Source organism: Caretta caretta, chromosome 8, assembly GCF_965140235.1.
Source record: "Caretta caretta isolate rCarCar2 chromosome 8, rCarCar1.hap1, whole genome shotgun sequence".
Classification (NCBI taxonomy): domain Eukaryota; kingdom Metazoa; phylum Chordata; order Testudines; family Cheloniidae; genus Caretta; species Caretta caretta.
The window spans coordinates 57,543,685-57,553,449 of NC_134213.1; the positions used below are offsets into that span (position 1 = coordinate 57,543,685).

At 46.7% G+C, this 9,765-nt stretch overlaps 1 long non-coding RNA gene across 1 annotated transcript; it reads right to left on the reverse strand.

Moving 5' to 3' along the window:
* Positions 1–576: 576 nt before the first annotated feature.
* Positions 577–8,734, reverse strand: LOC125641592 (uncharacterized). Its single transcript, XR_007358096.2, has 3 exons — positions 8,441–8,734; positions 4,546–4,857; positions 577–813 (listed from the first exon to the last, which is right to left on the reverse strand). It is a non-coding gene; the product is annotated as an uncharacterized LOC125641592 (long non-coding RNA).
* Positions 8,735–9,765: the final 1,031 nt, after the last annotated feature.

A 9,765-nucleotide genomic window follows, 5' to 3' on the forward strand; every position in this document is an offset into this window, starting at 1 on the left:
AGATAACAGCACTGCTCTACCTCACCCGGGGCTGTGATGTGAGGCACTCAGATACTATGATGATGGGGCCACATAAGTACCAGAGGTAGGGTGGGAACTTCTGTATACCACAGCTATCCCTTCCCTGGGTTTTGGCCCCTTCTTTTCACTTCTGCCACTCATATCTTCCTCTTTTCTGAATGTAGCATTGGCTCAGAAGGCTTGCCTGTATTTGTTCTGAGTCCCCTGTATTCTCTCTTCAACCCCCCCGCCCCACCCCCCCGCCCCATCGAGGTATTCCTGTTTTACAGGTTCAGCCAAGGACTTCCAGATCCTTGATTTCATTACCAGTTTTTTCTTAGCTTAATCACCCTGCCTCTATTTGTAAACAAAACACTGACTTCCTGCCCCAGGGACACAAGCTGGGAAAAGCACCTCTCTGCAGTACTCACATTCCACACTCATGCTGAGCAGGTCAGAGCTCCGCCTGGGAGCACACCTCCTCCATGAAACTCCACGTGGGAGGGCAGCCCCCCTCTGCCCTATCTAACTGGCACCCTTGGGTGTGTGGCAAGGACAGTCACACGGAGGACAAAGTACAGCCTTAGAGATTTTTATTAAAACAAAGAATAAAGCCAGAAAAGCTCTGAGCCACATAAAAAGACAGGAGTAGTCCAGTATTGGGGATATCTGTGGTATCATTCTTTGCACAAGCTCTTAAATCTGCATACTTACACCCTTCCTTGAGGACCCAGTGGTAAGAGTCAAAGGGCTCTGGCTTGCCAAATGAGTCCGATGGTCCAGGTTCTTCAATGTCCAAGATTGATGGTAGATCTGAAAGGTCAAATGATGGAAAAACTAACAATGATGGAAAGCAGCTCTAAGCTAAAACTAAAAATTAACTCTCCACATGGTGATTTGCCCTATCATAGGCCCTGAGCACCATCATGAATATTAATGCTAATACTCAGCCTTCCGTGCCCAAATCTAATTTCCTCACCCACATAATATTGAGGTGTACTTATTCTATAGGTTAACATATTAATAAATATTAATGCCACTTAGCTCATTCATATCCATCACTTCTTGCTTAAACCAGTTTATAGTTATTCCATGTTCCTGTGGTTGCTGTTTACCACTAAGTTCTGACTCCTGCCATTAAGCAAGCTACTTTGAATTCCCCAAAAGCTAAGGGTAACTGTCAGATTATTTATCTATGCCAAAGGTTACAGGCCTACTATACTTGACTATAGTCATGCTAACTTCCTTAAGCTAAAAGAAAAGGAGTACTTGTGGCACTTTAGAGTCGAACAAAGTCTAATGTCTTACAGGATACAGGCCTGTAGGCTCCTTGAATTACAGCCGAATATAATAAAGGCTAAACTAGTCCTTTGGACTACAAGGAAGCTGCTCTGCTAATAGTACATGACTTTAGAATTCCCCCCACTCAAGGTGAAACAGTGGAAATCTCTGGTTTATTTCCAGTTGGCATGACACATTTTTATTTCTATTGTAGACAGGAGAGGTTTGTGTGTGTGTGTGTGTGTGTGTGCGCGCGCACGTGCGGGGGAATTTATATTTTGTTCAGTCCTTCGAGATCTTTGGGCACTGGGTGCCCATATATTAAAACTTAATAATAATAATACATTTTCTTGTAGAACATTAATATTCCTCTAAGATCTTAAGCCATTTCTGCTGGCCTCTGATGCATCTACATCATACCTAATTTTTGAACTGCATGTACATAGCAGTGTATGAAGTAAATATTCCTCCAAGTAAATTAGGTCTGAAGATGTCAACTGTTAATCGGTAGTATGAACCAATGCAAGAGGAGGGTTCTAAACAGAAACTCTGTAGTGAGACAGGAGAGAGAGAGAGTGAGCATATAGCTAAGTTTTTTGATCAGCGTGAGGAGATTCTTTCCCACTGTCACGTTAATGTCTCTGAACTGATGACTATTTCCATGTGACTTACGTGTGAAAACGGTTGAAGTAGATGAGAACAGAAAGAGGAACTCACTAAATGTGGTGGCTGTCATAACAGTTGTATGAGAACGTAGCATTGTGGTGACCCTCGGGCCGTGAGATGAAGTGTATCTGTTGGACTACAAGCCGTCAGGAACAGTATCCCCGATAATGTCGAGGCAAATCTGGTAGCTGAACTTTGTGACTTTGTCCTCACGCATAACTATTTCACATTTGGGGACAATGTATACCTTCAAATCAGCGGCACTGTTATGGGTACCCACATGGCCCCACAGTATGCCAACATTTTTATGGCTGACTTAGAACAACGCTTCCTCAGCTCTCGTCCCCTAATGCCCCTACTCTACTTGCGCTACACTGATGACATCTTCATCATCTGGACCCATGGAAAAGAAGGCCTTGAGGAATTCCACCATGATTTCAACAATTTCCATCCCACCATCAACCTCAGCCTGGACCAGTCCACACAAGAGATCCACTTCCTGGACACTATGGTGCTAATAAGCAATGGTCACATAAACACCACCCTATACCAGAAACCTACTGACCGCTATTCCTACCTACATGCCTCCAGCTTTCATCCAGACCACACCACACGATTCATTGTCTACAGCCAAGCTCTACGATACAACCGCATTTGCTCCAACCCCTCAGACAGAGACAAACACCTAAAAGATCTCTATCAAGGATTCTTACAACTACAATACCCACCTACTGAAGTGAAGAAACAGATTGACAGAGCCAGAAGAGTACCCAGAAGTCACCTACTACAGGACAGGCCCAACAAAGAAAATAACAGAATGCCACTAGCCATCACCTTCAGCCCCCAACTAAAACCTCTCCAACGCATCATCAAGGATCTACAACCTATCCTGAAGGACGACCCATCACTCTCACAGATCTTGGGAGACAGGCCACTCCTTGCTTACAAACAGCCCCCCAACCTGAAGCAAATACTCACCAGCAACCACACACCACACAACAGAACCACTAACCCAGGAACCTATCCTTGCAACAAAGCCCGTTGCCACGTATGAATGGTACTGAGTGGCCCAGTTAAACTGACCTAATCCTGGTGTCAACAGCGCTACATTAATGGGAGAATGTAGTGGGACAGCTGCTCCACTTCCGCAGAATAGGGGTTAAAAGCAGCCCTCGAGAGGGCTGCAGCTGGGAAAAGGAGTGAAAGCAGCTGAGGGAGTAGCAGACTACAGGTGTGGCCAGCCCAATCAGGCCACCGCTGACTCTATAAAGGGGCTGTGAGCCAGGAGTTGAAAAAGTCTCACTCTAGCCCTGGAGTATGAAGGGCTAGCTGCCTGGAAGCAAGGTCTCTGAAGCAGTGCAGTGGCAAAGGGAGCTCCACCTGGAAAACCCCCAGGCTATAGGCCTTGTTAAAGGCCCAAAGAGGTACTGGGGCTGCAGAGATGTAGCCCGGGGATAGGCAAAGGCAGCAGGTCCTAACCCCTTGCCAATGATGAGTGGCCATTACAGACTGCAGTCTGCCCCAGTGAGTGGGGGCTAGATGATGACTGGCAGTAGTCACTGAGGCAAGGTGGGTTTAGAGGATTGGGGGTTCCCCTGGGAGGGGAAACCCAAAGTAAGGAGGTATTGCTGGGGCAGAATCCTGAGATAAAGGGCACCAGGGTCTAGGAGGGACACTGGGCCAGCGGCAGGTGAGACACCAGCCTGCAGAGGGCGCTCCATATGCTGGAGAGCTAATTCCCAAGACGACCAGCAGGAGGCGCCGCAGCAGTGAGTCTCAATCACTACAGAGAATTCTCCTGTCAATCCAAGCCAAGCCAAATTTATATTCCAAGGAAAGGGAAAAACAATTAGTTATTTTTATCTTGTATAGTCATACTTTGAACAATTCCTAGAGAATGCTAGAATCCAGGGATTTAAATATAGATTTTTATTAAGTATTCTTGGAACAACAGCACAGCAAGAATACTTAACAAGCTGCTGGTACACAGTTAGGTGAACAAAGACTCCGTCAGTGAAAGCAGCCTTTTAAATAGTCTTTTAACTCCTTCTCTCCATGTAGGCCTGTACACTTTACACAGATTCATTCCAGTCATCACTTTGCAGGCTTCAGGTCCCAGAAAATATCACCACCACCAATCATGCATAGTCTATTGAAGACCTTTGTGCCAGGCAAAGTGACTATTCTTTGTGGTATCGCACTAGGCATCTTGTTGTGGAGTTCCCAGATCTGGTTCAATCCTGTGAATCCACAAATCTCCGGAGCTTGGATATTGAGTGCAACTACACCTATATTCCCCCTTAGTGAGTGCCATTGGTGGACCATAATCAGACTCATGGCTCCTCTGTTGGGTGGAGACATGCAACTCTTCCCTTCTGACCAGGTTATTTCCAGGCTGCACAATTGCCTGCTTCCACTGTGAATTCCCCAGCGTATCACACTGCCTGAGTACGTCTGCTTTTGCTTTTCCCCGCAGAGGCTATAAATTGCGTATTGCCCACAATTATAAAGTACCACCCAACTTTTCCTAAGCAAGCACATTTATTCTTAAGATGAAAGCATAACAGAGAAAATATTAAAAGCAATAAAAGAACTTACATATATGTTAATAAGCTTAGCAAAGATCACCCATCACCAAGAAGGGCTGTGGTAGGAGTCAGTCCTTCAGCTCCACCAAGTGTTTTTTTCTATAGTAATGAATTGATACCAGCTGTTAACTCAGAACAAGCGCACTCTATGAATCCGAGGGACATTCCTTTATACAGTTTAGGACTCTGGTCTTGTCCTCATGTAACAGGTGATCGTCAGACAAAGGTTCCCTCTTCAGTTTGAAGCTTCAAAAGGTTGAGTTCTTGCATACCTGGAAGGTGTATATTTGCATACACCTCCCCCAGAGCAGGGGTGGCCAGCCTGAGAAGGAGCCAGAATTTACCAATGTACATTGCCAAAGAGCCACAGTAATACGTCAGCAGCCCCCATCAGCTTCCCCGCCCCCAGCGCCTCCCATCCACCAGCAGCCCTGCTGATCAGTGCCTCCCCGCACCTCCCAATCAGCTGTTTTGTGGCATGCGGGAGGTTCTGGGAAAGAGGGGGAGGAGCGAGGGCATGGCAGGCTCGGGGGATAGGGCGGGAAGGGGTGGAGTGGGGGCAGAGCCTGTGGCAGAGGTAAGGGTGGGGCAGTGAGCACCCCCTGGCACATTGGAAAGTTTGTGCCTGTAGCTCCAGCCCCAAAGTCGGTGCCTATACAAGGAGCCACATACTAACTTCTGAAGAGCCGCATGTGGCTCCGGAGCCACAGGTCGGCCATCCCCGCCCTAGAGATTTCCTGGAAATCCACTTAACTTTAAATGTTTATTTTTGTCTGGCACATTGTTTAAAAGAGTCCTTTGAAGCTCATAGTACTTACCAGCATTTATATTAGAAACAAACAGTACATACAATCCCACAATAATACTTAAACATTTGCATTTTAATACAACGAATTTCTAAGATACTTAAAATCAATTTAATAGGTTTTAACTTAATTCAGTAGTGTTTGTCCAGGATATTGCCATATCTGTCACAGGGATAACAAACTTACTTCCACTCTTTTTGCTGTGAAATATTATTTAACTCCTCTCAGATATTTTCTGCCTGCCTGCATGGCAGGGCTAAATTCTGGGAAGATTCTTCTTCCTTTATAGGCTGTTTTTTTTTTCTTTTTTAATACATTCACAGCTATCCTTACGCACAGAAAGGAGATGATTGAAGTTCCTCCTAAAATTTTATTTCTTCTTGGTACCTCTGAAGGACCTAGTACAGTGGTTCTCAACCAGGGGTACACATACCCCTGGGAGTTTGCAGAACTCTTCTATCAACTCATCTAGATATGTGCCTAGTTTTACAAACTGCATAAAAAGCACTAGCAAAGTCAGTACAAACTAAAATTTCATACAGACAATGACCTATTTATACTGCTCTATATACTATACACTGAACTGTAAGCACCAGTATTTATATGGTAAAAATGAGAAAGTAAGACAGCAATAGTGTGCTGTCACACTTTTGTATTTTTGTCTGATTTTGTAAGCAAGTTGTTTTTAAGTGAGGTGAAAATTGGGGGGTAACCAAGACAAATCAGATTCCTGAAAGGGGTACAGTAGTCTGAAGAGGTTGAGAGCCACTGACCTAGTCGATTTCCCACCTCCACCAGAGCAAATAGTATTTATATTAATCTTAAATAATTTAGGCAGAAGCTTTTCCTAAAATTCTGCATCATCTGGATTTTTCATTCGTGTTGGAATCTCACACCCCAAATACATATCTCCTGGGAGAGTTATTGTTTTTTTTAAAAGAAACACTTCTCTGCAGTGTATTGCATTTAATCAGGTCTCTATTCTGAGTAGAACTAAGTGACGTTTTTGAACAAAAGTTTTTCAGCAAAAAAAATGGAAATTCGGCAACACTGAAACATTTCACAAATTTCTGTTGATTTTGCTGAAATGCTTGGAAAGCCTCACCAAAAAAACAAAAAAAACAAAAAAAACCTAACAATGAAAATGTTTCATTTTGACTTTTAGAAAGGAAATACTTTGATTTTTTTTTATTTGAAACTTTTTTGAAATTTCCTTCAGCTATACCTGGCTTTCAGAACAGCTGCCCACTGTCACTCATCAAATCTGGGCAGCACACATACTTCTCTAACCCATTGCTGGGTGAGGAATGAGCCCTTGCTCATCCCAGTACAGAAGAGACACAAAGCTGGCAAAATGCTAACTTCGCCCTGTCCTTCACTTTTCTCCCTGATTGTTAAGTCTCAAGCTAGGTTCCCTGTCAGCTGCGTGGCCACATAGGTCCCCCGGCCTGACCCAGACCAGCCCTTCCGGAGCTGTCGGGGAGCGGAGCCCCTTGCTCGGCCCAGCCTAGTCCAGCCAGAACTGTCACAGGCAGGGAGAGCCCCCCCCCCCCCAGGCCAGGTGCTGCTTGTGGGGAGAGAAAGCTGGGAGGAGTCCTCTCTCCCTGCCTTAGCCCCAGGGCAGCCTGCACCCCCAAATCCCTCATCCCTTGCCCCACACCAGAGCCCCCTGCGCTCCAACCCTCATCCCCAGCCCTGAGCCTTCTCCTGCACCCCAATCCCCTCATCCCTGACCCCAGTCAGAGCCCTCATGCCCCACATACCCTAACCCTCTGCCCTAGCCCTGAGCTCCCTCCCAAACCCCTCACCTACAGCCCCACCCCAGAGCCCATACCCCCTGCACTCCAACCCTCAGCCCGAGTCCTGAGCTCCCTCCCACATCCTCATCCCAGAGCCCGCACCCCCAGCCAGAGCCCTCCCCCCCCCGCACCCAAACCCTCTGCCCCAGCCCTGAGCCCCCTCCCACATTCCGAACCCCTCAGCCCTATGCTGCCACATGAATTTTGTTATATGCCACACATCACCTCCATATTGATGCACATAACAAAATTAATTCTGCACATGGGTGGGAAAAATTAGAGAGAACCCTGGTCAAATCAAGCTCAGCTTTGGCACAGAGATGAACTCGGTCCTGAAAGCTTAGCATTCAGAGGAAGCAGATGTGATGCAACCCTATGGAGTGAGGGTTGAAGGAGACTCTTGCTGATCTTCAGTGATGGGGCAGGCTCCTTAGAAATTTGGGGCTTCTGACTCTGCCACTACTTGGAAAATTATTGCTAACTTGTCTGGCAAAGGCCTTCCATCTCTCCTATTTAAGTCTGAATTTGCATATTGGGAGCTCATGGAAGGAGGAACTTCTTTAATAAAAAGACCAGGCTGTTCTGTTATGCTGGAAAGAATGAGTGAAAGAGGGGGATTGGGGGGAGGGAGAGAAGTATGGAATGGAAATTGGGAGAAACAAAGAAAGGGGAAGAGAAAAGAAAGAGGCAAAACCAGACAAGAATAGGGATGAAATAGATGCAAAAATAAAGGGAATGGGGTAAGAAAAAGAGTAGGTGAATAATGATATTTAAAGGGGGGAGGCAGCAGATATCAAGGGTTAAGGGTTCCCAAAACCACTGTAATTTTAGCACACAAATATCTCAAGTGAACCAATGTGTTCCAATCATCATCTTCCATGACACAGAGAGAGGCCTCTGCCATCTTCCCCTCAAACACACACAACCCTTCACAGCCATTAGACATGTTAGACAATTTGAATTTCACAATTTGAAAGCTGGATTTCTTTTGTCTGCTGATTGGTTGTTTGTTTGCTCTTTCTCATTCCCTGTACTCCTGGCTTCTTTCTCCCTACCATTCAGTCTACTCTCCCTCCTTTGTTTACCTCCCACTTTACAATCCTTCCATAGCCAGCCTCACTCTCCCCGTTCTTTCCTTTCCCCATCTTCCCTTTTCTTCCTTCCTTAATGTCTCTCTTAATCATACTTCCTCCCAGTCCCTTCCTCTTCTTTACTCCTACTTCCTGCCATTCCCCTCATTCCATTCCTGGTCCCGTAATAGAAAAAAGAAGTTGATAAATAAAAGAGAAGTGAAACTCACCAGACCATGACTTGCTCCCATCTTTGCCCTGACCTTCATGCTTGGAAACTTCACCCCTTCTCCACCTTGTCTTTTTAGAAGGTAAGCTGTTCAGGGCAGGGATGGTCTTTCACCCTGTGCTTGTACAGCATGCTGTGCTAGGAGATCTTGTTCCTGCCTGAGGCCTCCGGGCACTATGGCACTGTCAATAATAATTAATGAAGCGCTGTGCGTACGGAAGAGGCAGGTGGGTTGACGACATGAATTGACATTTGGGAACATATATGTCTGTTCATAAAAGGCTGTTACAGAGATTTCTACTGTTACTGCGTAAGGCATTAGCTGCTTAAGACTGCCATTAAATTCCATGAGTTACACATTAACATACGAGAAATGATCAGAGCTGCGTGTATTTGACTGTTGGAGAATTCTACGCGTAAGTGAGTTTAATGAATGTTAGCTGTAGATTGAAATAAACACCTTGGGCCAGATCCTCAGAGAGTATAAATTGCTCCAGCTCTGATGTTAGTGGAGCTATGCCAATTTACATGAGCTGAGGAGCTTGCTCATAGTACAGTGTTGTACCTCCTAGAAATTCTGACACAACAATGTCAAGGCTGGAGTACAGGGGTATTTTGGGGTGGTCTCAGTGTATTACAATGTCATGTCTAGCACTAAATGGTGCTTTTTAAAAAAGAGCAAGCTATATAGGAGAGAGATAACTAACAGAACAAGGGGTGAAGACTGATACCACTGTATACTTCCATACAGGGCCGTCCTTACCCATACGCAAACTACACAGCTGGGAAGGGCACCACACAATTTGGGGCACCAAATTGCCCCAAATTTCCTGGTGCCCTAAGCAGCTGTGTGCTGCTCCAGCGGCCAGCCTGATCCCCTGGCTGGCTCAGCTGCCCCCGCCGCTGCCCCACCCCTGCCCCAAAGCCCCTGCCCCTGCTCTGCCCTAGCCTGCTTCTTCCCACCCCTGCTCTGCCCCAGCCGCACCCCCACTCCACCCCTTCCCCTGCGCTAAGTCCCGGGGGACTGCAGCAGGGTTCAGGTGTGCCCTGCACTCACCAGGTGGCGGGAAGTGGGGCGATCCAGCCTCAGCCCACCCTGCTCCGCCGGTGAGTGCTGCGGGGCGGTTCCCCCTTGCCCCCCAAGTCTCAACGCTGGGAGCCAGGGGAGCAGAGCGGAGTGGGTTGGGGCTGGGTTGCTCTACTTCCCGCTGCCCCCTGAGTGTGGGGTTGTCACGCCCTGCAATCACTGGGCAGCAGAAAGTGGAGCGACCTGGCCCCAACCCGCTCCACTCCACCGCCTTGCGCTGTTGGGTGGTTTCCCCCCTG